Source organism: Prionailurus viverrinus, unplaced genomic scaffold (genome assembly GCF_022837055.1).
Source record: "Prionailurus viverrinus isolate Anna unplaced genomic scaffold, UM_Priviv_1.0 scaffold_33, whole genome shotgun sequence".
Classification (NCBI taxonomy): Eukaryota; Metazoa; Chordata; class Mammalia; order Carnivora; family Felidae; genus Prionailurus; species Prionailurus viverrinus.
In genome coordinates this window covers 5658302-5686283 of record NW_025927604.1, presented here as the reverse complement: position 1 = coordinate 5686283, position 27982 = coordinate 5658302, and positions in this window count along the sequence as shown.

Sequence of the window (27982 nt, the reverse complement as noted above, 5' to 3'; positions counted from 1 at the left end):
TCCGAGGCCCCTGGCCCAGGGTGGACCCCGCAGTCAGTGAGTTTGGGGTCTTCCGAAAAGTGGCCCTAACTGCAGAAGCAGAGGCTTGAGACCCTGGGAGGAAAGCTGCCTCAGCCCTGCCTGGGTCGGTGGGTCACCCCCGTCGCCCGGCATCGCTGGTGCCTCCGGCATTTGGTCAGCACCTACCTCGCGGCCCTCGCGACATTCTGCCGGTGTCGGGGCGTCGATGTCCGATTCCTACAGCGCCTGCCCTGGGGGACTCCCAGTCCGTGGCCACGCCGAGACATGACACGCGCCCGATGTACGGCACGTCCGTGGGGGAAACGTGGACCGCACGCCCCGAGGCCCTCCACTCCCTCCTCCGGGCTGAGGCAGTGCCCAGAAAACAAGCCTTCTCTTCCCCAGCCTGACATGGCACGCGTCGTGACGAGAGAGCCGACAGAGGAGGAGCTTGTGTGTGGGCTCCCGTTGCAAGACTTTTCCACCTTCAACCCCCCGCACCCGCATCCCTTGTGCTCTGGTCAGTGGAGACGGGGGCAAACCAGGGCTGACAAAGGCCGTAGAACACGTCTGAGCTGGAGAATGGCCTTGAGACATTAGCTAGAACGTCCTCTGTATTCAAAGGTCGTAGCAAGGCAAAGCAGGCTCATGGTGACATCGTCAAGCAGCCCCAAGGGTGTTCAAGTCCAGGGCCCCAAGTGCCCTCCAGACAGTTCTGGAAGCGTGGGAGCACAGGTCGTCTGAGGCCGAGAGCTGGTGGGCCCGCCCGAGGCCGGTTCCCAGAGATACACGCTCAGGTGGACTGTTCCCTGGAGCTGTGCTCACCTCCACCTCACCTGCTGACCGAAGTTTTCCGGCTCTCGGTGGTAAGAGTTGTACCCTCACGTAATGAGTTTCCTCCTCAGACTCCCAGCCAGGAACCGTTCTAAGTGTGACCCTAATTTTAGTCTCTTTCGTCCGCACGGCAGTCTATACTAACGGTATTATTATTGCTGTCTCCACTGTATGGGTAAGAAAACAAAGGCCCCAAGAGTAGCGTAAATTGCCCCAGATCGTGTTGCTGCATTGCGAGGAAGAAGCAAAGCTGTGTGTCTCCCCACCCAGCCCCCAGTGCAGGTCCTTCTGAGCTGGCGTCATGGCTCCAGCCTTTTGCCCTAGGAGTGCGGCACCTGACACATAGCGAGTGTTCAGTTAACATCCAGTGACTGGATTCGTGCGTTTCTAATGAGAAATGATCTTCTTTACTATCCGCGTGCTTTGCTTGATACCGTTTGTTAGAAATTGTCCATCGATTAAATGATCTGAATGTTTCCCTGCCCCCATATTCGGCTAGTCCAGGAGGGAAAACAGGCCATCAGAGATTCGTGACCTCCATGTCGGTTCTGGTTTCCAGATGAGTGTGAGTTGGGACGGGCGAAGGGGGCACCCTCTTCCCCCCTCGGGGAAATCATTAGTTCGGTGATTGCAGAGTCCTGTGCCGAAACAAAAAAGACAAACAACAAAACCAAGGGACTCATCTTGGAGAAGATTCCAGAGGGGGGAAAATCTTCTTGAAATTCTCTGGCATCGCGAAGTCGGCTGCACGTTTTGAATTTACGTAGAGGGCAGGAACACCGAGACTCTCCACCTTCCCTCCCCTGGCCCCTCAGACTCCTTCATCGCCCATTCATTCCAAACACGCAGCCCACAAGTGCCAAGGCAAATAGGAGTCTTGGCGTAGCCCTGAACTGGCGGGCCCTCCTTCGGCCAGTGCTGATAAGGCTACACCAGCTGTGCCCTCCCGGCAGGACGGGCGCCGTGGTGACTTAGGCCGGGAGTTGGTATTTAGACAAATTGGGCACTATTTTCTAAGCTCTCCGTGCCATGTGTCCATGCGAGAACGGGACAATGAGTGCATGTGCAGAGGCAGACGCAACCGCCACAGAAATATCATTTCCAAACGAGCAAAACCGCAAACACGCGAAAGGTAACCATTTCTACGGCAAACGTATACCCCCCCTCCCCAAGTTGAACCATAATAAGAACAGCCATTATTCTCCGTAGCACAGGGACTCCTCATTCGTTTTGCATGACCAGAAACACGGAGTCCTTGCGACGTACTTTTGCACAGAAATGAGACTTTGCATTCTAAATCTCAGTGAAGGTCTCTGAAAGTAACGTATCGTCTCCTCTGCCTTCCTGGCCTCTGAAGACAGAAAAGCTAACGGGGTTTATGACGATGCTGAAGTGAGCGGCGTCCCTCTAAGTCTGTGTCCACCCAGAATTTGTCGTGTGACTTAGTCCACTTAGACTGCCATGACCATGTATCACAGACTAGGTGGGTTAAAGTAGAAATTAATTTTCTTAGGGTTCTGGCGGCTGAAGCCCAAGATCAAGGTACTGGCATGGTCGAGCTCTGTGAGGATCTCTGCGAGGGCTCTGTTCCTAGCTTGCAGACATTCCCTTCCTCATTGTGTCCGCACATGGTGCAAAGAGAGAGGGAAAGAGCTCTGGTGTCTCATTCTCTTCTTACAAGGACAGGAGTCCTATCAGATTAGCAACTTATTCTTAAGACCTAATTTAACTTCAATTATTTCCCAAAGGCCTTATCTGCAAACATAGGTGGTTCGGGCTTCGACATTTGAATTTTGGGAAGGCATATTTTAGTTCATAGCAGTGACCTCATTTGGAACTGGTGTCTTTGCAGATGTAATTAGTTAAAACGAGGTCATCCTGGGCTGGGGTGGGCTTTATCCAGTGACTGGCATCCCTATGAGATGTGAAAACAGAAACGGAGAGAGAAGAGAGTGCCCCGTGACGATGGCATCAGAGATTGAAGCAATGTCCCTACAAGCCACGGGACACCAGGGTTCTGACTGCCATTGTACGGCCGAAGAGGCAAGGAACAGATCATCCCTCCGAGTTCCCACAAGGGAGCGAACCCTGCCCGCACATTGATTCTAGGCTTCTGGCCTCCAGAACTGTGAGAGAATACATTGCTGTTGTCGTAAGCTTCCCAGTTTGTGCCAATTAAGTATGGCAGCCCCGGAGAGCCAATACACTGAGTGCACGTCACCACAGTGGTGCCCTGCTGTTGAACGTGGCCTCCAGATCGGTGATCGCTGGGTACTTCCGATGACGTCACACGGCAGATACCAGCGAGTGTTGCTGAGGGAAGACAGAGGGTCTGATTACAAGTTTTCTTCCTCCACAGTGCTGTAGGCATAGAAAACCACTCATTAGGCCTAGAGGGGTTGGTAGGAATGAGTGGGTGGAACATGGACCAGTGCCTGGCACACGGGGAACGGACAGTACGTGTTACTTTTTATTCCATAGAGTTAAAGTTGCTGGTATTCTCTTATTTTTCTCTTTTTCCTTCTCCATTTCTTTTTTTTTTCTTCCTCCCTTCCCTTCCCTTCCTTTTTTCCTTTCTTTCTCTCTCCCTTCCTCCTTCCCTCCCTCCCTTCTTTTCTTTCCTTCCAATAAGATACTATTTATTTATTTTAATGTTTCTTTATTTTTGAGAGAGAGACCGAGAGACAGAGTACAAGTGGGAGAGGGGCAGAGAGAGAGAGAGAGAGGGAGACACAGAATCGAAAGCAGGATTCAGGCTCTGAGCTGTCAGCACAGAGCTCGACGCGGGGCTTGAACCCACGAACCTAGAGATCATGACCTGAGCTAAAGTTGGATGCTTATCCAACTGAGCCACCCAGGCGCCCCAGATACTATTTATTTTTTTAGCCCTTTTGGGGTTTAGAGTGTATTTCATTTATGCCTTATCACATTAGATGCCTATTAATGTCCTGGAGAGGAAGACAAGAGAGGTATGGTTATGCCCATTTTACCAATGAGGAAACTGAGGCTCAAGAGGATCATTCTTTGATTGAGGTCACTTGGCTCATTATGATATTGCTCAGACCCAGTCCTGTACACCAAGCTCATGTCTTTAAGCTGCATTTACAAGAGTATTAAGCGAGGAGTCTGAAGAGAAGAGCTCTCGTCGTAGCTCCACCAAAAGTCACCTGGGGAGGCTGGTGCCCTAAGTTCATGCTGGATGGCATACCCCTTTTTACTGAATGTTTCAGTATGTTTGAAACTCATTCGTTCCTGTAAGAAACACTGACGGGGTGCACATGGTGTGCTGACTGCTGGCTTAGGCCCTGGAACTCAGACTGTGAGATGGGCACAGAACCTGCTGTCACGGAGCCTGTGGATCGTGGGAAAGACAAGCAGTGGCTGTGACACAAACGAAGGAACGCTGTGCCAGTGGAAGCTCATGGCCCGGACTTCACACCAAGTCTGAAGAGGGTACAGCGAATGCCTCCCAGAGGACATCACGGTCCAGAGACTGGAAGATGAATAGCATGTGGTGAGGCAACAGGAAAATGTCAGTTCAGGCTGAAGGAAGAGTCAAGAAGTGTCTTTAGCTCAAAAAGAAGGGAGGGAGGGAGGGAGGAAGGAAGGAAGGAAGGAAGGGGAGGAGGAGAGAAGGAGGGAAGGAAGGAAGGGAGGAAGGAAGGAAGGGGAAGAGGAGAGGAGGAGAGAAGGGAAGGAGGGAAGGAAGGGGAAGAGGAGAGAAGGAGGGAAGGGAGGAAGGAAGGGAGGAAGGAAGGGGAAGAGGAGAGGAGGAGGGAAGGAAGGAGAGAAGGGAAGGAGGGAAGGAAGGAAGGAAAGAGAAGGAGGGAAGGAAGGAAGGAAAGAGAAGGAAGGAAGGAGAGGAGGGAAGAAAGGAAGGAAGGAAGGGGAGTAGGAGAGAAGGAAGGGAGGAGAGAAGGAGGGAAGCAAGGAAGGAGAGGAGGAGGGAAGGAGGGAAGGAAGGAAGGAGAGAAGGAGGAAAGACCATGTGGCTAACAACTAGGCTTTGAACATGGGCTGGGAATGTAGTGAGGGAGAACTCCGGGCCCTTCTTCATGGATTTACAGGTACTGGGAGCCCTAGAAGGGTTTCCTCCAGGGGCATCAAGGTCAGACGTATCTGACAGGCCTTGTTCTCACCCCTGGTTGAATCTGGATTGGACTGGAGTGGAAGCAGAGACCAGTTAGTTGGTGGCCCAGACCAGGTGGTGACACTGCGGGGAGCAGGGCGCAAGGGACTGGCATTCGGTGAAAGGCTGGGGGGAGGGATGAGGAAGCTTCACGGCCGACTTAACTTCTTTTTCTGGCGGAGGAAGCAACACAGAGACACATTTTCAATAAACTATGTTTCAGTAACCACAGGAGCAAAGTGAAGGAGAATTAGTGGCAAAGTGAGAATTCGATTCTGCTGGGTTTTCGTGAAGCCGTGAGTTTATATTTGAATCCTGCTTCCCCTTTTCATTTCTTCACTTGTCTCGTTCATGCAGTCGCATTTCTGATGGTTCTGTGGGGACGTTTCTGTTGGGGATTTTATCTGGAGTTACCACTAAAATAGTTCCCTTACATGTAATAATTGTTTATCTGTTTCTGTTAACTGCATTTTCTCAGGTGCATATGGTATGCCGAGGGCTGACTTGAACGCCATATGAACTGAGAAACATATTGAAGACAGGCAAGATTGTGGGCAAAAATTTACTGGGAAAAGGACAGTCTTCCTAGGGAGGGATCCGAATGTCTTCTGGGACTTCCTGAAAATATTCGCTAGAAAACACACTAGGGGAAAAACAAAACAAAAAAAAAATGACCAACAACAATGAAGACTTGAGCAGCTGTGTGGAAGACGGGCCGTGTGATCGAGTCAGTGAAAAGACGTGGGGTTTGCAGGGGAAATGTTTTGGTTTGAGTTTCCTTTCATCGTGGTCTGATCTTGTCCAAGCCATAAAATTTCTCTGAACTCAGTTCACGGCTGTAATAGAGATAATAACATTAGTATTGCAGAATTTAAGTGATGTGCAGTTTTTAAGTGATGTCTGACACATTGTAAGCCATTCAATGCCGACAAATAATAGCTCTTAATATGATGATTTTCCTGCATATTTGGACGCCAGTGGCATATCCTATTTGAGACAGCAGGACGCCTTGTGTGATGATGTACTGAATGCTTGCTAGAGTTCACAAAGCAAGTACGCCAAGCAGAGCTCTTCCTTAGGGGTGGAGACTTCCCCTGCTTTACCCAAGGCAAGAAAATAGATTTATTTTGGAAAGTTTCTTGAAAAATTCATCAGGCTATTGTTTCTGGGGCTGGAGTTTGATTTGGTTTGAATTATGGCAGTACAACATAAATACTGTAAATAAATAACAGAGATACCCTTTAATTTTAGAGCTGAGGAATCTAAGTACGCTTTGTCCTGGAATTATAAACACGCAGCCAGTTTCCAGATAGAGTTACTGAAAACTGGGGCTCTTGCGAATCGCCCCAGAAGGAAAGAGACAGCAGGAAAGAGAGTGCAGGAAATCGTGCGGTCAGTGGCTGATGAGTGGTCCAAGTACAAGTTCTCCCAAGTCCTCAAGTACGTGTCTCACAGCACCTCTTGAAAAGTCTTAAAAATCCCCACCGGTGGGGTCCGTTGGTTGATGAAGCTAGAAGGGGCCTTAGCAATCGTCAGATGCGGACACCTCGATGATGTGGTTGAGCTTCCCCCACGAACTGCTTGCAGAGCCTCAAGTGCTGGCTTTTGCTCGTATAGCACTTTGCAGTTTGCGGAGGGTCCCCGTTTACGAGATCGCTCTTGAACTGCAGACAGGTGAAGTTCACCTGCCCATATGACTGTAGGCTCCCATTGCCCGAGATGGTGTAAGAACCGCTCTCGTATATATTCCCTTCGCTGATCTGTTTGAAATCGTTCCCATTTTGCAGGCAAGAGAATAGAGGCACGATATGTTGGAGCAATTTGCCTGCCTCACATGCTGAGCTGTGACACCAAGATGAGATGTGAACACCTCTCTTTCTGACTGCAAGCCAGCCACTATCTTACCATAACATTATAGTGAATTGCAAATAGAGTGAGTTGTTATTTACTTACTTCCATTCTGCCTCTACTTGGAAAAGGAAAAGAACAAAGGAGAAGAAAGTAGAGAACAAAACATAGCAGCAGGGACATACATTGAACATCTACAATAACTCATTGAGGAAGAAAAACACAAGAGAGGAGAAGTTAAATCTAACATCCTGGAGGTGGGGGGGGGGGGTGGTAGTGTTCTCTGTTTCTGGAAAACCATTTGCTTTCATTTCTGAACTCTATACCCACTTCCCAAAGTAGGAATCACTAGCTCCTTTGAGGACTTGCACGCCCCTCCCTCGGAATGGACCCCTTTATCCCTCGGAAATGGCTTGCGTTACAGGACAAGGATAAGATTAGGGAGCAGAGGCAGCACGGGGGGTCCAAGCCAGGACGGAGACCAGCGTCCGGCATTCTTTGATTTCTCCTGCCAACATACAGGTGGGTGGTAGGGAGCCTGGGTGACAGTGTGGCTCCCTGACCCTGGGAAGGAGGCACTTGAGATCGTCACTCAGTCCAAGGCCTCTGGGGCTGCCTGAATCAGGCACAGCCTGACCCCCGGCACTGTGGAAGGCCAATGGCGCCATGCAGGAGACTGAGGCAGAAGGTGGGAGGTCCCAGCTGGGCTTCAGGGGCGCCCAAGGGCGAGGCTTTGGGTAGCAAAGAGTCTGGCTCATCCGTGTCTGGACGAGCTCCAGACCAAGGTAGCAAGGGAGTGTGGACTTCCTTTGCCTGGAGGCTCTGTAATCACCAGACCCTCGTGTGAAGCTGGTTCTTAAAGTGATGTGCAGAGTATGAAAAAGCAGAGTGAGCCGTAGTCGGGAAGGAAACATCTTGTTTACAAATGTCAGGCGGTAATTAGCACATTTTAAAGAGCGGAGCCACAACTGCTGGCTTTTGTTAGTTGAAAACCTCAGCGCTGGGGCGCCTGGGTGGCGCAGTCGGTTAAGCGTCCGACTTCAGCCAGGTCACGATCTCGCGGTCCGGGAGTTCACAATCTCGCGAGATCTCGAGTGATCTCGCGTGAGTTCGAGCCCCGCATCAGGCTCTGGGCTGACAGCTCAGAGCCTGGAGCCTGTTTCCGATTCTGTGTCTCCCTCTCTCTCTGCCCCTCCCCCGTTCATGCTCTGTCTCTCGCTGTCCCAAAAATAAAAAAATAAAAAAAAAAAAAAAAAAAAAAGAAAACCTCAGCGCTTTCTTGTGGTTCTGCTTTAAGAGGCCGGGTAGACATGGAGACTCTGAACCCGGTTCATAAATAGTTGATTTCATATTTTAAAATCTTGCACTAAAACTGTCACCCCCCTCTCATGGATCACAGATGGTGAAGAACTAATTTGTTACTGTTTGATAACTGCTTTTATGTATCAAAGCTCTTATTTACTGCTCTGTGGGGGAAATGACAGACTAAGAGGGATTGTGTGTTTCTCTCCTTTTCTCTGTAACCGCAGAGCTTCTTGTTTGCTCCCTAGCATGTTTCTTATTTGAAATACAAAATTGTGAATCTTTTGCATATGCTGGCTTGATTGAGCCCACTTTTGGGGGGATTCGGAGATGCCTCTCCTAGCACAGACCCACGGCCTTCTTTCTTGATGGTTTTTAGTGTCCCAACGCTATATAATAGCATGCAGACCAGTCTCCACTCCCCCTCTCAAGTCACAAAATGTTTCTAATTAGAGATGCAAATTGGGGCTTTGCTTTTGAAAACTGTCAGGGAAATGTATGAAAGTATAAGAATAGTCATGAGGTAGATCCAGATCAGAAGCTTCTAGTACCCAGGCAAACCCTCTTTTTTTTTTTTTTTAACTACTTGTTTTTATTCGTTCATTCATTCATTCATTCATTCATTTTATATTTAATTCACTTTTTCATTCACCCAGCCAGTTGAATTCTTTCCTTTGTGGTAGGACCTCTGGTTAGATCAGAGCTTAGCCGTGGGTAGGTACAGTGGGGGCTCATGTCGGTATATACTCATCACCACCCTCACCCCTGCCTGACGTTGGAGTGCCCTGAGCACAGCACAGAATGCCTGGAAGAAAGTTCAACAATTGGTTAGCTCAGGTTGGCAAAGTACAGCTCATGAGCTAAGACTGGTTTTTATATTTTCAAAAGGTTGGAACACAAAGATTTCCTTAGTGTGAAAATTATGTAAAACTCCATTGAAAGGTTGCCTCCCACCTCGGGGCCTTTGCACGTCCTCCGTTTTCCTACAGAGATACTCTTTCTCCATACCTATTCTGTCTATTCTTTTTCTTCTGATTTTACATCAGATGTGACTTCATCTGAGGAGACTTCACAACCCTTCAGACTAGGTTAGGTCTTTGGCTTTGGTGCTTCCGTTGGTTTCATTTTTTTCCTTCTCTTCCTCAATAGCAGCCCTTGTCAAAGTTTGCAGTTATATTTGTAGTACTGCTGTTAGTTATTTGATATCCTCGTATCAGCTGTAAGACCCCTGAAAGCGAAAACAAGGACAGTTCTTTCTGTCGTCACATCCCAGGTGCCCAGGAGGGGGCTGGTAGGCGGTAGTGAGTACCAGTTTCTGGGTGAAGGAAATGTGCCAACCCTTTGAGCTTTTCTGTGTTCCAGGCACCGTGCTGAATGCTGTTCACACAATACTGCACGTAGCACTCCATGGTAAGGAATTAATCTAATTTTACAGATGGAGAAAACATGGACGCTTCTGAGGATTCGGCAGAGTTCTGGCAGAACCCGTTTCTGTCTGACTCCAAATCTCTCCTGACTATTTTACAGATAAGGAACTTGCGTGTAACGCATCGTGATTCAAATCAATTCCCACTAGGAAAGAAAAGTGCCATGGAAAATATTGTATTCTATACACAAAAAGGTTTCCTCAGCATGTTTTATCAACATAATCATCGTCACATTATCATCATTAAGACATGAAAGAGAGGCGCACAATTGAGCGGCTCCCCTCCCCCTTCCCCGTCACGCGGGGAGCAGACGGTACGGAATTGTGAGCTGTCTTTTGCTCAACTTTTAGTCATGTTTCCCTTTCTCGAATAATCACAAGGTGTTAGCAGGAGTTAGGGAAGAGCCAGAGGCCCCCTTATGTGTCCCGCCCAGAAGTGAGAGGGGACTTCTCAGTCCTAAAGCCCTCGGTTGGCTGAGATGCTGGAATGATTCTCTTCCTGCTGTTCCCAGGACCCTTCCCATCTCCCTTATTTTAGGAAACTCTCTTTGGCGTTTTCTTTATTTGAGAATAAATCGCTCACTTTCAACTTCATTGTGTTGTATTTTGAGGTTTGAGATGTTAAACATATTTTCACGTAAGTTATTTAAACTGTCCCCCTGCCCCCAGACACACAACGCACTTCTAAGGCTGCCCAGGGTTAACTTTTGGAGCACTGAACGTGCGAAATTGAGAAAATGCATTTCACATGGCGCTCTTTGGTAAATGCTCACGCCTCCTCATAAATGTTGGGATGTGGCCTTCGCCCAAAGTCCGTGCGTGTCTGGGGCTCACGCGCCTCTTAGCCTACGTGTCCATGTTACCCTTTGCCCACCTGAAGTTCGGGGGGTGAAATGGAAGCATGAAGCCGTTTGCAGAATAAGTGGGAACAAGACGGAGGCTCCAGAGGGCAGTGTCAGGGTGCCCTTAGCCTTCCTCAGAGCAGAAGGTGATGGCGATGACCGTGCCAGCGACCATAAATAGAACAGCAGGCGTCACTTTGGTCATGAAACCGTCACACTCTTTTTTCAGCATTTTTTAGTATCGTCTCCTCACCACGCAGATGAGGAAATGGAGTTGCAGAGGGCTTATGGGAGATTGCACACGTTACACAAGAAATGACCGGTGGAGCCAGGGTAAGGGTCTCCTCCTCGTCTCCTCAGGAAGAGAGCCACGTTTCTCCGCCACCTAAACTAAACTCTCTGCATCTGCTCACTAATTCCTAAAAGCCACAGTAATGTGGGAGAAAATCTAGAAAAGAAGTGTCCAGGTGAAAGGGTAAATTATTGACTTAAACCCACATTGAAGAACAAATTTGACGATCACATCCTTGGGATTGAGCCCCAGGTTGTGGGCGTGTCCCAGAACGACTGTTAATTCTTGCCATCTTAACCCCCCCCCCCCCCCAAGCCGAGTGTCCAGTGCAGGTGATAAGCCCTAGAGCTCTGGCTGGTAAATCATGTGACCTCCCCCCACCCAACCCCACCCAGATAGAAAGGACTGAGCAGGCTGGTTTGGGGAGGGGGAGGGAGGAAAGGAGAAGTGATCGGGGTGCCTAAACTGGAGGGAGAGGGCTCAGTCGCCTCTCTTAGGGTCTTTCTTAGGTCCGGTTCTGAAGTTGTGTAAGAACAAGACACATTCCACAGAAGTCACTGAAATTAGGGTAATGTCTGTCTGTCTGTCTGTCTGTCTGTCTTCTTCTTTTCCTTCGTCCCTTCCTCTCTCTCTCTCTCTCTCTCTCTCTCTCTCTCTCTCTCTCTCTTTCTCCCTCCCCCTTTACTCCCTTCTTCCCTCCCTTCCTTCCCTCCTTCTTCCCTCCCTTGCTTCCTTCTCTCCTTCCTTCCTTCCTCTCTCTCTTTCTCCCTTCCTCTTTACTCCCTTCTTCCCTCCCTCTCGTCCCTCTTTCCTTCCTTCCTTCCTTCCTTCCTTCCTTTCTCCCTCCCTCCCCCTTCCTTTCCGCCCTCCCCTCTTTCCTTCCTTCCTTCTTTCCTTTCTTCTTTCCTTCTTCCATCCTTCCCTCCTTTCTTCCTTCCTCCTCTCTCTTTCTCCCTTCCTCTTTACTCCCTTCTTCCCTCCCTCTCTTCCTTCCCTCCTTCCTTCCTCCCTCCCTCCCTCCCCCTTCCTTTCCTCCCTCCCCTCTTTCCTTCTTTCATTTCTTCCTTCCTTCTTCCTTCCTCCCTCCCTCCCCCCTTCCTTTCCTCCCCCCTCTTTCCTTCCTTCCTTCTTCTTTCCTTCCTTCCTCCTTCCTTCTTCTTTCCTTCCTTCATTCTTTCCCTTCTTCCTTCCTCCCTCCCTCCTTCCTCACTCCTTTCCTCCCTCCCCTCTTTGCTTCCTTCCTTCTTCCTTCCTTCCTTCCCTCATTCCTTCCTCCCTCCCTCCCCCCTCCCTTTCCTCTCTCCCCTCTTTCCTTCCTTCCTTCTTCTTTCCTTCCTTCCTCCTTCCTTTTTCCTTCCTTCCCTCCTTCCTTCCTCCCTTCCTTTCCTCCCTCCCCTCTTTCCTTACTTCCTCCCTTCCTTCCTTTCTTCCTTCTTTACCTCATTCCTTCCTCCTTTCCTCCCTCCCCCCTTCCTTTCCTCCCTCCCCTCTTCCTTCCTTCCTTCCTTCCTTCCTTCCTTCCTTCCTTCCTTCCTCCCCTAATAGTGTCATTACTCTTTTTCAGCCCCATCGAGGTATAATAGACCACTGGAATTGTGAGATGTTTAAAGTGCATGTTGGGATGAGTTGTGGGCCCACTGTGAAAGGTTCCTCCTATGTAGTCAGTGATCACATCCATCATCTTACACACTTACCGTTTTGGTTTTTTGGTGAGAGCACTGAAGTCCTACTCTCTCAGCAAATTCACATACGATACAGTGTTATCAGCTATAGTCATCATGTTATATCATACATTAGATCCTTAGACCTTATTCATCTTATAGCTGAAATGACCTCTCCCTGCCGTAGCCCCTCCCCCCCAACAGCCCCTGGAAACCACTTTTCTGTTGTTTCCCTGAGTTCGACTTTTGGATCCCACATGTAAGTGACATCATGTGGTCTTTGCTCTTCTGTGGCTTGTTTCACTTGGTGCAATGCCCTCAAGCTCTGTCCGTCTTGTTGCAAATGGTAGAGTCTCCTTCTTTCTCATGGCTGAGTAATATTCCATGGTCTATGCAGCAGGAGAGGTCTTTCTTTTTTTTTAACTCTTAATTCCAGTAGACTTAACTTAATTCCAGTGTGGTGATTCTGTACATCTGTAATTCTGTACATGACTCAGCGCTCATCATGTTAAGTGTTCTCTCAGCCCCCTTCACCGATTCTGTCCCCCACCCACCTCCCTCTGGTAACCACCATTGTGTTCTCTGTAGTTAAGAGTCTGTTCTGGTTTGTTTGTTTGTTTCTTATTTTCTTTGTTTTATTTCCTTAATTCCACATATGAGTAAAACATGTTGTCTTTCTCTGACTTATTTCGCTTACCATAATACCCTCCAGACCCATCCATGTTGTTGCAAATGTCACAATTTCATTCTTTTTTATGGCTGAAGGATATTCCATTGTGTGTGTGTGTGTGTGTGTGTGTGTGTGTGTGTGTGTACAATCTCACATCTTCTGTATCTATTCATCTAATGATGCTGCTTGTATAATTTGATTATTGTAAATAATGGTAAACATAGGGGTTCACGTATCTTTTCGAGCTGGTGTTTTCATATTCTTTGGGTCAGTGCCCACTAGTTAAATTACTAGATCATAGGGTAGTTCTGTTTTCAATTTCTTGAGGAACCTCCATACTGTTTTCCAGAGTGGCTGCACCAGCTTGCATTCCCACCAGCAGTGTATGAAGGTTCCTTTTTCTCCACATCCTCACCAGTGCTTGTTGTTTCTTGTGTTTGGGATTTTAGCCACTCTGATAGCTGTGAGGTGACATCTCATTGTGGTTTGATTTACCTTTGCCTGATGATTAGTGATGTTGATCATAAGTCCGTTGGCCATCTGTATGACTTCTTTGGAGAATGTTCTGTTCATGTCTTCTGCCTATTTTTGAATTGGATTAATTGTTTTTTGGGTTGAGTTGTATAAGTTCTTTATATATTTTGGATACTAACCCTTTATCAAATATGTCATTTGCAAGTGTCTTCTCCCATTCCATAGATTGTCTTTTAGTTTTGTTGATTGTTTCCTTTGTTGTGCAGAGGCTTTTTATTTTGGTGTAGTCCAATAGTTCATTTTTGCTTTTGTTTTCCTTGCCTCAGGAGACATATCTAGAAAAATGTTTCTACGTCCAATGTCAGAAATTACTGCCTGTGCTCCTTTCTAGGATTGTTAGGGCTTCAGGTCCCACATTTAGGGCTTTCATCTGTTTTGAGTTTATTTCTGTGTGTGGTGTAAGAAAGTGATCCAGGTGCATTCTTCTACATGTTGCTGTCCTGTTTTCTCAGCACCATTTGTTGAAGATCGGGATGGGTCTCTCTTAAGCTAGGACTTGAGGTTTGCACAGCATCCATGGCCCCTCAGCTCGATCCTCCTCTCACTGTCCCCGTGGCTGTGCCCCAGCCCAGTTGTGTGGTGTCCTGTTGGGTTTTCACACTTCTCTGTCCACCTCCAGCCATGGCTGATCACTCGGATTTGCTCACAGTGTGTAAAGAAACACTTCCTTCCTCTCTGAGTCATGGTCTCTTCCCTGATTCACAGTCATGACATCTCTGAGGTACCGTAGACGCCCTTCATTCAGCATCACTTCTTGACGATAGACAACTGTCAGCACCCGATGGAGGGTCCTCCTCCCATCGCTTCAGGCAAGACTGGACTCCTAGCCCACTCCTGAGAAGGTCTCCACATGGACCTCATTGACCTCTGGAGTCCCCTCGCCCCTTCCCTGCCTTCCTGAGACTCAGCACCCTGATCTCACACTCAAGCTCCGCTCCACATCTTTGCAGCTTTGCACGTGTGACTCATGTATGTGGGTGTGTGCGCACACACGTGCATGTGTGGGGGATGGGGTAGAGAATAGCAAGCTCAGGTAAAGAACCCATTCTCTTACCCTCATGTGTTTCTGTTTGGGGGATAAAAGTGACAACATGTATAATGTTAAATGGTGAGAGAAAGGCTCACTTTATCCATTCCTCCTTGCACATTCTTCTTAGGAAGTACTAATGTGAATACTTTTCGCCAGAAAAGAATACACAGAGCCTTCCTACAGTACCATCGGCCCATGCAATTACAGTGCATGCCTGTCTTAAACATGTGGAAGTAGAGAAAAAGATCTATGTATGTTCCTTGAAGATGTTTATATTCCAACATAGGAAACAGATGTGAATATAAAAGAGAAGGGATGTGTTTCCACGAGGCTAAAAATATGTGAGTGGTGTTCAAGAGGGTCACAAAACTGCTCCTGTAATCCTTGATAGAGGACGCTGGGCCCACACTTTTCCTCGGGTCCACTTTATAGTTTACTCTGGAGACCGTACTGATTTGAGTTTTCAAGCTTTCATGCCCTGACCAAGGTACTGCCTCGGAGCTGAGGCATCATGAGGGCTTCTGGTTTTGTTGATGCTGTTCTCACTGGCAGAGCTTTTATGACTTGGAAGGTATCGGTTTCCATTTAAGTGGAGGATTTAGGGTATGCCAGGCCAAGGCATTATTGGCCAGAATTTTAGCATTATACGCAAATAAGTTCTGAATTTCTGCTTAGAAACAGGAAAAGGGTCATTTAAACAGTTTAAATATTATTAACTTGCATAGAAAAAGAGAAGAAAACAAACCTTGAAGTTATAATGGCATCCACAGCTAACTGGATAGATTTATTGAAGTTTTTGTTCCATGTTAGAAATATATCTACAGATGCCCCGTGGTAAAATTAGGTAGGCTTTTGGCACTTGGAAAACTGAAATCTAGAAACACATGGAATGAGCAAGATGATATTTCCAGCCATCAACGCATTCTACAAAATGATTGAAGAGAGCTTCTTCCTCACAACAGTGTTGGGCTCAGGGTCCAGTTCTGTGTTTCTTACCCTCAATTAGAGTAAAGGCCAAATCCCATTATGACAAACTGTAATAGATCATCAAAATTCTTGAGTGAGACCTAGAAATCTGTTATGTTAATGTGCCTTGATCTAAATGGGACTAGGACTTGGAAATCTTTTTGTTATACTGAAAATTCTGGCTGTAAAGATATTTGGCTGAGCATTCCTAGAGCAGGAAAAATCCCAGAGTATAACAATTTCAGATTACTTGGTGAGCCTGGCCAGACCCCAAATTGGTCCCAGGTGTGGGTTGGGGGGCACCCCTGGTCCAGGGAAGGTTTCTGTCTTGTCTGTTTATTGCACATCCGATGGAAGACCAGAGGTGTTAGGAACTGTGGACCCAGAGGGCGGGATGTGTCCCCTGGGCCTGCCTCTGTTTCTCAAGAGGGGGACTCAGGTCTGCTGGCCCTCCACAGAGATTCTGCCAAGTCACCTGACCTGGGGGGCTCTTGAATTTCCTCCAGGCTGAGTAGGGGCCATTTCAGCTCTCGGGGGGACACCTGTTATCATAAAAAGTTCTTCCTGACTCACCATTTCACAGAATCATGTGTGTCTGCTCAAGCTTTAAATGCAGGACCAGCTAAAAATGCAATTGCTAAGGTAGTCTTCTGAAATAAAGGATTATGCTGACACCTGTATCTGAGAAAACACATCTCTTCTGAAGGGTGAGGTAATGAAGGCATGTAAAAAAGAACAGAGGCCAGCATTATGGAGCCCAGTAATTTCTTCCTTTTCATTGATGGATGACTCCATCCAGTCCTTTGGTCAAGCTCACAGACAAAACAAATACCACAAACATAAACAGAGTAAGTTCCCCTAGATGTGAAATTTGATGTATGCATCCTATGTGGAAAAAAGATCAACTTGACCCTCATCCACTAGAGGACTAGCAAAAGAAGGCATTCCTATGGGAGTCTGTGCTCCATGAAATCTTTCCATCTGTGTCAGAAGGGGAAGAAACATCCTTTCACACACGTGCGACTGAGCAGTCTGTTCCTTTAACTTGGCCAACTGTTGTCTAGGCTCTTGGAGCCTCATTCTCTGGCGTGTTTGTTCTCATCTCATCCATACCTCAAAGTCTTTCATGAAATTAATAGGGTCTTTGAACCTTTTTTTTTTTTTTTTTTTTGGTCGTTCATGCTAACAATTGTGTCTGTGCATCCTAAGGGGAGTACTGGAGAGCTTTCTAGCGTGAGAAAGTTTATGTGAAATTTGGAAGTATGCACATAAGATTATGAGGTGTTTTCTCAGTGCATGGCTGGGTTTGCATCTTTGATTGACTTCCTGTTGACTGGCCTATTGCACAATTCTGTGGTGCAGAGATTAGTGTGTAGATTTTATCTGGGAGGGGTGCAAATAATTTCGGTCCAGTGGGGGGAGAATAGCCACAAAGATTATATGTAGGGCCCTATAGTATGTTATGCAGCTACGCATCTAACTGAGCCATCTTTAGAACGTTCCTTTATTAAGTCATACAGAGATACAGCTCCTCAAATTCTCATTTGAACCAATATTAACATCTTAGTGGCTTCCTCACCAACTAATGAGCTGAATAAATCTTCGGCATGAGTTTGCATTTGTACGAGCACTGTGTTTTCTTTAGCCTTTTGAAAATTTTAGAATCTAGTCCTAGGAAATAACAAGGCATGGGGGCCTGGGAATTTCTCTTAAAACTGGTCACAATTCTCTGAATAGCATTCCATTTCTATCGCTATTCTCTACCCATGGAGCCTTTCTGAGAAGGATTTAGTAACTTCCTTTCTTCCCCCCCAAAATGTCCAACTCTATCTGGACATGCCAGTGCCATCTGGGTGAATATCAGACTCCAAGGAAGAGAGAGGAAGTCCAGTGGCTACTCCCTCGAGTAGAGACCCTGACAATAGGATATGGGAGCCCTGGTCAGAAGCAGGTGCCGCTCATGACTTGGACTAGCTGTGACTTAGAGGTCTGTCACTCCACACTGAGGTCCTCCCTATACCCTCCCTCTGGATCCATCACATCAGCTGTCTGTCTGCAATGACTTGTGTTTGCCACATTCACCTAATGTAGCTCTTACTGCCTGCCCCGCTGGGACAGCTGGCCACCCCCTGCCCCCCACCCCCGGAGCTTTGGCCTTGCTTCCCGGGACTGTCTTCCTGTCTTCCTCAAATCTGTCCATGTAAGACTGTGCTTGGTCTCAGAATGGTATAGAGCTGTTAACACATGTTTTCCTTAGTTGTTCATGATAATTTGCTCCTCTGACTTCACCATTATCTACAAAATGTGTTCCATGATTCATTATGCGTCTCCTGCTTTTTCTCCATTTTTCTGTTCGGAGCATCTTGCCTGCGTAGAGTGCCCGAACATCCTTACTTTGTATTGCAGAGTAATTCACCTCCTCTTTTCCAGGCCAAGTCTCGGGGGCTTCAACTGCCCCAGTGCAGAACAGGCCCGTTAAGGTATCTTGCTAAGTAAAAGAATTATGGACTCCAAGAAATCAAGTCACTTCTCCAGGAGTCAGACATGACTGTGATCAGAGCTTCTAGCCCTCTGAATAGCAAGCAACACATTTAACCTCACTCTCCACTGGCACGGGGGTTGAGCAGGAGGTGGCCCCAGCGACCGAGGAAGATTCTGGATAAGGAGGAGGTTTGCAGGGAAGGTGCAAATTCCAGCTGTGGGATGGTTCCAGGTGAGGTCCCTCTGAGACCTCAGAGTATCACGTGAGAGCTTCCAGGACTGGAGAAGTTGGCTCCAGTGTTGAAACGTCCTGTTCTTCTTCAGTGATGGCGAAACCCTTCCTCCAATTTAGGCTTCAAGTCACTGAGGCCACTTGCTTCTTTCTTGCTAAACCCTTCCCCTTTGGTTCTGAGTTATGAAGAGGCTGAGTGAGGGTCTTGTAAAATAATCAGGAGTGACGGACTCCTGAGCATGACCTACCGACAAAGCCCCGGGCTGTGCCCACAGCAGCCCGCCCCACGTTTTGCACACGTGTTCGCCTCATTCTGTGTGGTCTTGGCTTCAGTGGCCGGACATAAAGCTTCAGCTGCTGTTTCACAGCTTGGATTTTAAAGAGCCCATAAGGAGAGATTGAAACCCGAATGTCTAATGCTGCTTCGGATGCACCATCCATCACCCACACAGTCTGCGTGGAGCATTCGTTGCTAGAAAACTGTCCCAAACATGCTTTTTATATCTCACCCCCGACCAGAATGAACCACTCAGATGTGCCAATCAACCAACCAGAGTGTGCAGCTTTATATTGTTGGGCCAGAGCAAATCAAAATAGTTCAGGTTCTAAACCTGCATTATGGGCAGTGAAATGACCTTAAACTACGTGCCTGGGCTTGTAAGAATGATGGCCTGGGGGATCTGGGACATTTCCTGGGACATATTTAATTACATATTGTTGAGGCTGGTAGTTAAATGTAGTTATTATGGACCAGACCTTCTTGATATAATTTTGACCTGCCAAAGACCAACCTGCACAGAAATCTGTATTGTGCCCGATCTTTCAGAGGTGATTTAGGGAGTAAATGTTTTCAAAAAAGTAATTACTAGAAAGATAACTGGATAGAAAGCTGGGGATTTCACGTCTGGTTTGAGCTTGACTTCCAACCTGCTGCATGTCAGGGGTAAGACCGTTAGACTTTCGAGACCCCAGTTTAACATTTATTTATTTTTGAAGGAGAGAGAGAGACAGAGCATGAGCGGGGAAGGGGCAGAGAGAGAGGGAGACACAGAATCAGACGCAGGCTTCAGGCTCCGAGCTGTCAGCACAGAGCCCGACGCGGGGCTCGAACTCACGAGCTGTGAGATCATGACCTGAGCCGAAGTCGGATGCTCACCTGACAGAGCCATCCGGTGCCCCTCAAGGCCCCAGTTTAATACATAAGGTGAGGCAGTTAGACTGAACACTTTCTGGGGCTCCTCTCAATCCTACACTTCATTCTCTGTGTATTTGTATCTATGACCCTTTTAAGGAGAAGGAGGAAGATAGGGTTCCATCTTTGTCCCTGCTCACCCCGCCCACCCCAGTCCTGCTCCCACGTAGACATCGGCCTCCATCATTGTTAGGAGCTCTCCTCAAGTGTCTTGCTTCCTTAAAACCAGGTATTTATTGTTGGGACACCTGGGTGGCTCAGTTGGTTAAGCATCCGACTCTTGACATTGAGGTCATGATCTCATGGTTTGTGAGATCGAGCCCCGATTTGGGCTCCGTGCTGACAGTGTGCAGCCTGCTCAGGATTCTCTGTCTCCCTCTCTGCCCCTCCCTTGCTTGTGCACATGCTCTCCCTCTCTTTGTCTCTCTCTCTCTCTCAAAATAAATAAACATAAAAAACCCAGATATTTATCATTATGGTCTTCTCTCGTTGTTTTGGCTGAACATCTTTCTCTGGAGACCTTCGGTCACTTCCATAGGGGCCACATGCACCTGCCTCCCAGTGCAGAAGCTTCAAGTGTCAGATACTTTGCCATGAGGACCTCCGTGCAGCAAGGGCGCAGACTTGGGATCCGCCACTAGACAAGCCTGCCGCGGGCATAAACAGCGATGCAGAGACCACAGACAACCGTGGTGTGGGAGTGGTGGCTGTGGCCCAGCTGCTAACTGGGAGGCGGCACTAGCAGCATCTGGATGGCGTCTGGGGGCAAGATGGGGAGCCCACTGCTGGGCAGCGGCAAAGGGTCGTCTCCAGCGGACCGGTTCTGCGGCCTGACTGGGGGGCACCGCTCCTGGGGAGCTGCCCGCCAAGTCTGCTCTTCAAGTCCTCCCAGCGATTTTTGCGAGTTCATTTTGCAACATTTTAGTAAGTCCCTTTATGCTTCACTCAGCCAGACGCCGTTTCTTGGGCTTGCAACTAAGTGCTCTCGCTGCCCTGGTTATAACTGGACAAAACAATGGGGTTTCCTTATTACGACCTTATTACGAGACCCAAGGCTGGGTTAAATCATAAAACCACTCTGTGTTTAAATTCCCATCTCCTTCACTAACGTTCGGTTCTTCAAGAGCAGAGATCACGCCTTATATGTCTCCACAGCCCTAGAACCCAGTGCTCTCTGTTACCTGACATAAAATGAGTTCTATCATAGGAATATCAGCAAAGCATAGCAGGTGTTCAAAGGAGCTGCTTAAGGGATTCAAGACAAGCTGATGAGAAGAGTATCATTTGGGTTGGGCCCTAAAAATAGCTGAATCTGGAAGGGGCATTCCAATAGAGAGAAGAATGATGGTGAAGACACAGATTGGGACATTCAGGATCGAGCACTTAATTTGACGCTTGTGGCCTACATCAAGGTGTTTCTTCCCCCCTCCAGCCCCCCAGATCTAGCGGCCCTACTCTAGCGCTCCTCGAGAAACCACATAGGTCAGGAGACACAAATAGGCAAGAGCACTTTCATACATCAGAATAGCTTCCAAGTCTGCACATCTTAGCTTTAATGAACTGAATGCATTGATTGACTGCGTTAATATCTAAAGACAGAATTGGCGCATCAAAGTGGGTCGATCAGCAACAAATCGGCGTCTGGTTTACAAATCAGTCTTGCTAGCTTGGTTGATGGGAGACCGTCAAAAAAGTTAAAGCCTCCCTATTTTGATGATGACTAAGCAGGTAGGACCCAGGAGCAGACTGAGGACGGAGGGTGCCTTGCTAAGGAAATGCCGTCTCACGGGAGATGACGAGCTAGGGGTCGTTGGGTTCCGGGATGCGTTGCCTAGCCATTTGCCCAAATATGCCTTTATTTCGAGCTCTCATATTTGGCGTGGCTAGAAAGTAGGGTTCCTGGAAGGAGTGTTATACCTGGAGAGGAGCGCCAGGAGAGGAGCACGGCGGCTCTCAAGGAAGCTTCCTTAAGGAGGCGTGCGTCACACATGGGGTGAGAGAGCGGCCGCCCGGCTATGGACTAGAATGAACGCAAGTCAGAGAAAGCGCTTTGCTTCCACAAACCCCCATCTGAGTGGACCGTTTGCCACCATGGGTTGCATGGGACCAAGGTACAAAGGCATGTGTCAGGACTGCATGACACGTTCGCTAGTAGGTACACACCTGAGACCCAGAAAGGGGACCCATTATCTGTGGGACAAAGGGCTGTGCTGCTCAAGGAAACCCTAACTGACAGCTTCTCCACGGGACAGGGCAAGGCAGGGTGGGCGCCGAGTGGGACCATGGCTGGTGGTTAATGCCCGTGCTTCCACTGGCCCCTCTCACCCACCTCCTGATCCCGTGGAGTCAGCCCCAGATCTCCCGGAGGGTGTTCCCGCACCACTGCTGATCCCTTTCCAGCATTTTCCACACTGCCCCTCCTGCTGCTGGAACAGGTTTCCAGCCATTTTGCATCTTTCAGAAAGAAGTTGGTTGAGACTCTGTACCTGCTGACCGCCAACCTCTGCCCCCTTCCCCATTTTGGAGACAACTTGGGTTTTATGGGTGTTTCTTCAGTGTTGGTTCGACGGTTCTTTAGAGGGAGGAGAGGTTACAAAAGGCTCGGCCTGCCCCCTCCTGCCTCTCTCATTTCGCCCGTGCATCAAACTGAAGAGGCAGGTGCCATTGGTCGCCTGTTAGAGGCAAGCCAGATGCCAGGGCGGCAGAGCCAGATCAGAGCCTGCGGTGTCCTCACTGTGTTCCCCAGACGAGGGGACGGTGACGTGTAGCATCCACAGGAGTGTGAGCTGCCAGGGGGTTGGCGACAGCAGCATGAGGAGTCTTTGAGAGTGGGGCGTGCACCTCAGAGAAGCGGTTCTCACACGCCACTGACCGATAGAGACTTAAAAATTCCTATGGACGGCTGCATCCCAGACCGATTAAATGAGAATTTCTGGAGGCAGGACCCAGGCCTCTGAAATTGTTTAAGCTTCCTGAGTGATTCCACTGAGGTCAAGTTTGAAAACCAGGGCTTCAGTGCGGTGCTTCTCACATGTCAATGTGCCCAGGAGGGACCTGGAGACCCGGTGGTTTGGAATCGGTACTTGTAGGGTGGGACCCGAGAGTCTGACTTCCTAACAGGCTCCTCGCCATGCTGACTGTCGCATCTGTCTCCCACGTCACCTGCTGGGAAGCGAGACCTCAGAGAGGCGCGAGGTCCTTTGTTCCAGAATTAACTTGGGAGGAACTGACATGGTTCCCTGGGCGGGGTATGCGTCTAGCCTGAGCCTGTCCTTGGGGTAGGCTGCCTCCCCGTCCCAGTTTCCTGGGTCTCAGAGCTGCTCTGCTCAGTTGGTGATGTTAGGGACTTCACTTTTCCCTGCACGTCCTGCCCAGCCCAGCTTGAAGCTTCCCCTGCGCTTGGAGGGAGTGTCAGACACGTGCAAGGTGAGGAAACGTCATTCCGGGGGAAGCCCCCTTCACGGAGAGTTAGCAGACTCCCAATTGGAAGAGGAACATCTCAGCTGGAGACTGGAGAAGGCTGTTCTCCTTCAGTCATGGAATGATTGCCCGGCCAGTTGCGGCTGCTTGTGTCACTGAACGAGTGGGTGTAGACGACAGGAGGTGCTGGTGGAAGGACAGATGAGGTGACCGCAGAGGTTTCTTAATGCTCCCAACTCGTCACCAAGTGAAACTCGAACAGCTTTTTCATGTCTGAAACAGACCCACATAAAGCCAAGTATGAAGATTCCATCGATCATCAAATAGCTGTGTTAATAGCACATGGGAAACGTGCTACTTGGGTCCTACTAATCCACGATGAATGGGCTTTGGACCGTCAGGCGGGAGAGAACTTGAAACCCCGGGAGCAGGTGACACAGGAGAAGGAAGGTAGGCCGAGTGTGGCCCTCACTCTTCCCACCAGGTTGCTGCCCTCCAGCTCCTCCCCATGGCCGGGGCTGGGTCGGGGAGCGGAAGCAGGGAGAGTAATGGTTTTTTCATCTTCTCTTATGCCGCTTTGCAAAACGATGCTACCATAGGTGCTGTTACATTTAAAGGGCAGATGCAGAAAACCCACAGAATGGAAAAATGCAGGAGCGTGGTACCATTTGCAAACAGGTTTCCCAGGGAAAGCTGACTTCCTCGCAAGGTTTAGAATATACCGCATCCATTTTGTTTCTAATTACAGTGGTCTTTAAGGCAAGGAGTGTTTAGTGTTTCTCTCTCTGTCTCTCTGTCCCTCTCTCTCACTCTCTCTCTGACTGGCTAATGGAAGGAGTGCGCAGCTCTGAAAAAGGCTTATGTGAAATCGCTTTCCACACCATTAGGGAGCTGGGATGATCTCTTCAGCAGAGCATCCCCAGCAAACACTGGCTGGGATGCTCTCATTTTAGAGAGGAAGGCGGCAGAGATCTCACTTTCCATCAGAGGAATGTCTGAGTAGACAGAAGCCTTCATATTCTCCTTAACAAGGTGAGGGAGGCGCTTGGTTGGGGTGGGGGAGCGCGGCAGGGAGCGGGGAGGGGAATGCAAAAACCAGATAAAACTTAACGAGGAGAGAAACCACTTCCCTGCCCAACTCAGACCTATAGATTTAACTGGGAAAGCTGGCTAGTTGTAGAAGAAGGAGTAGAATGATGAATCTGGGTTCAGATCTTGTTTCCACAGCTTACTGGCCGAGGGACTGGGGCAAATACCTCAAGCTGACTGTGTTCCCAGTTCTGGCTAAGCGCAGCAGGAGCCCCAGTCCTTCAGGGTTGTGGCCAGAGTGCGATGCGATGGTATCTGTAATGAATCCGGTTCACCCTACACAAGCTAGTCATTATTATCATTAATTAAATATGCTTCATTAACTCAGTTCCTAGGGGGAAAAAACACACCAATTAATTAGAAAGTTGATTACAAGTTTTAAGTCCGTATTATAAATATGCTCATTCTATAGTATTAATATTAATGCTCATTCTACAGTAGCTAGAGAAACGGTTTAAGATACTGATGTGTCACATAAAATGCCATCACTTTAGACATCAGTGGGAAGACGTTTAGATGGAGAATGAGAAATATTAGTTCACACCTATTCTGTCATTTACATGTAACGTAAGTGCTGAGTTATCACTGTGGATGTGTTTGTGACGACGAGGCTGCTTTGATTCTACGGGCATTTGAATGTTCACACCTAATTCGTTATTTAAAATAGAAATCACTTTAAATTATCATTAAGGAAAAGATATTATGGAGTAATGTAACAGAAATCTTCGCTTCCTCCTTGACCATCAGCCCCTTGCTAATACCAGGGTGAGTTCTGGGCTTCAGGAAGAGCCAAGGATGACACAGTAATTAAGGACTGGAGTAGTATGCAATTAAAAAAAAATAAAATTTACATATAGTTAATGAGTATGCATTTTACTATATTCATTGGACACCTGTTACCATACTTACGTTGTACGTTACGGAAAAATTAATTTAAAAAGAAAAGCTGAATGGTTTGTTTTCAGATTTGGAATAGATCATACTTGTCCCCATGCCCATAGTGGCAGATGTTTCAACAGTCACAAGTGCTAGAACTGAACTGAAGTTTGAGCTTTGGTTAGACTGGCGCCCGAAGTCATTCCATCAGAGCCTTGTATTTTGAAGAGATGGGCATGTCCTTTTGCTTCTCTTTGTGGAGACCACCGTAATAATAATACATACCAGAAGAATGGCAGTACGGTATATGCAAGAGCAGTGAGGGTAGGATCTGAAATTAAAATATGTGACTGTAAAATCCCTTCTTTCCATATTTCCCCCTGCCCCTACCAGCAGGGTCCTTATTGGAGAAAGTCAGCGAGAAAGACATTAGTCATAACTTAGCTGAGTGTTTCGAAATTCAGCTTTGATTATCGGGAACCAACATTTGAAGGAATTAGCATCTAGTTTATCTGCAAACGACAGGATTTCATAGAACATGTACATAACTGGATTCGTATAAGCAGTACTTGCTCTGGAGAGCTGCTTACAGGTAAACGTTAGAGAGAGTGGGGGTCTCCTGCTTCTGTGCTCACTTCATGGAGCACGTGAGCAGTTAGTCCCAGAACCTCCCTCAGTGTGGCAAAATGCAGAAGCCAGGGAACCTGTGGTTCGCTTCTACAGAATTCATCCTAACGCCCCAGGGGAGTCCCCCATCCAGACTGGTGCCAGAGCAGGAGAACTCAACAGAGGCATCCGCATGGCTTGGGGGAGGGCCCCGTAGACTTTTTAACATGTCCTGAGTCTTTACTCTTTGCCAGTGGAGATAAGAGCCAATGAAATGGGTCTTTCTAGTTGTGACACAGACTACACGTGTCCCAAAGCAGAGATGGTGGCTGGACAAAGGACGTAGCAGGGGCTGCAGCGGGTCTAAGGGCCAATGAGCGAAGCTGAGCAGAGACTGGGCTCTGTTCCGAAGGATGCCCGCGGGGGATGCGGTCTGACCTCAATACGGCCACCTTCCTCCAGATGTCGTGCGAAATGTTGGCACACCGGGAGTGCTATAAGCCCATGTTGGAAGGGAGAAGAAAGGAAGGGGAAAACAATCTGAATTTACTGATAGACTGAAAAAAGAGATCAGAAGTGATTGAGTTGTCCTTGAATTAGTGAGGTTTACTTTCTGGTGATAGGTTGAAAGGTAAGCGCAAGATGGATATGAAGTTAAATTGTCAATGAATAAAGTAATATTTTTTTCATACCTGAGTCTGTGATTTAAAAATACGTATAGCCACAGGGGCACCTGGGTAGCTCAGTAGGTTGAGCATCTGACTCTTGATTTTGGCTCAAGTCATGGTCCCAGCGTTGTGGGATCAAGCCCCACATTGGTCTCCACACTGGGTGTGGATTCTCTCTCTTTCTCTCTCTACCCCTCCCCTGCTTGTGCCCATTCTCTCTCTTTCTCCCCAACATGAATAAATATCTTTTTAAAAAGTTCTGAGTATCAAATGTCAGAACAATTTTGCAAAATACTGAGGCATGCTCAAAAGGAGGAAGAGAACATATTTGAACACCAAAACCTAAGAGAGAGTAGCAAAAGAGAATGTAAAGTCTAAGCAGTGGGGTTCTTTTGGAATCATGGCGATCCCCAGAGCCAGTGATCAGACCTGGGCCCTAGAAGTCGGTGGCTCACACAAGACGCTATCGATCCTGATTTGGGCCAGCTGGAGAGAAGAAGATGGAGTCCCTGTAAAAGGATAGGATCCAGGAATGATCAGTGCTTCAGTGGAATGTACCAGAAAAACTACATGTGGGACCTGGAGAAGCCAGAAGGAGGCTTACCATTTGCCCGGGGCTCTGGATGGAGGTGAAATGTCTCTACTCAGGAATCAGGCTCATGCCTGTGAGTAGGGTGGCACAACGAAGAGAGGTGCCGAGAAGTGACCGTAGAATCCAGTACAGGAAAATTCCAAGCCCTAGGCCAACGGCAAACAAATATAAAACGGCTCCATAGGAATAACTACAGTGTGGTGTAGGGGACACCCACAGAAATCCCAGACCCTGCTGAAGAGAGCTTATATAACAAAATTATGCACCATTTGAGAAAATGAACAACCGTAACAGACAGTCAGCCAAAGCAATGAACATGAAATTCGCGCCCTAGGGTCTGAAACAGAATAATCTGAAAGAAGCCATAAAGTCAAATGTTAAAAATGATTAAAAATACCAAAAAATGGAAATCATAGTGAAAGTACGTGGATACCATGATAAGAAGTGAATTCTAAATACAAATCAGGGGCACCTGGGTGGCTCGGTCAGTTAAGTGTCTGGCTTTGGCTCGGGTCATGATCTCATGGTTCACGGGTTCGAGCCCCACATTAGGCTCTGTGCTGACAGCTCAGAGCCTGGACCCTGTTTCAGATTCTGTCTTCCCCTCTCTCTGCCCCTCCCCTGCTCGCATTCTGTCTGTCTGGCTGTCTCTCTCTCAAAAATGATGAATAAACATTAAAAAATTAAGAATTCATTGACTATACACATATAAACTTTAAAAATAAATAAATAAATACAAATGAAATGGGGGGGGGCACCCGGGTGGCTCAGTCGGTTGAGCGTCCGACTTCGGCTCAGGTCATGATCTCAGGTTCGTGAGTTCGAGCCCCACATCGAGCTCTATGCTGACAGCTCAGAGCCTGCTTCTGTCCCCGTCTCTCTGCCCCTCCCCCACTGGCACTCTCTCTCTCAAAAATAAACATTTAAAAACAAATAAAACCAAGTCGAATGGAATGTCTTGGGTTTAAAAACAGGTATAAAAATTGAGACTACAATGGCAAGGCAGAAAGCAAACAACACAGAAAAGCACAATGGCACGGTGCACGCATGGTATAAAGTTCCCAGTCTCCTACACAGTGTAACTTCTTGTTGCTTTGCCAACACGTGTCATCCACACTGGCTGTGATCCATGAAGACTGTCACGTACTTCATCATGTATGCACTAGTTGAGAACTTGATAGGTAAATATCTGCCTCGCCGTTCTCTTGGTGCTAGGAAGGATGCATTGAGTCCACGGGTTCAGCCTCTCAATGGACGCAGTAGGAAGTAGGAGAATAGAGATGGGAGTTTCG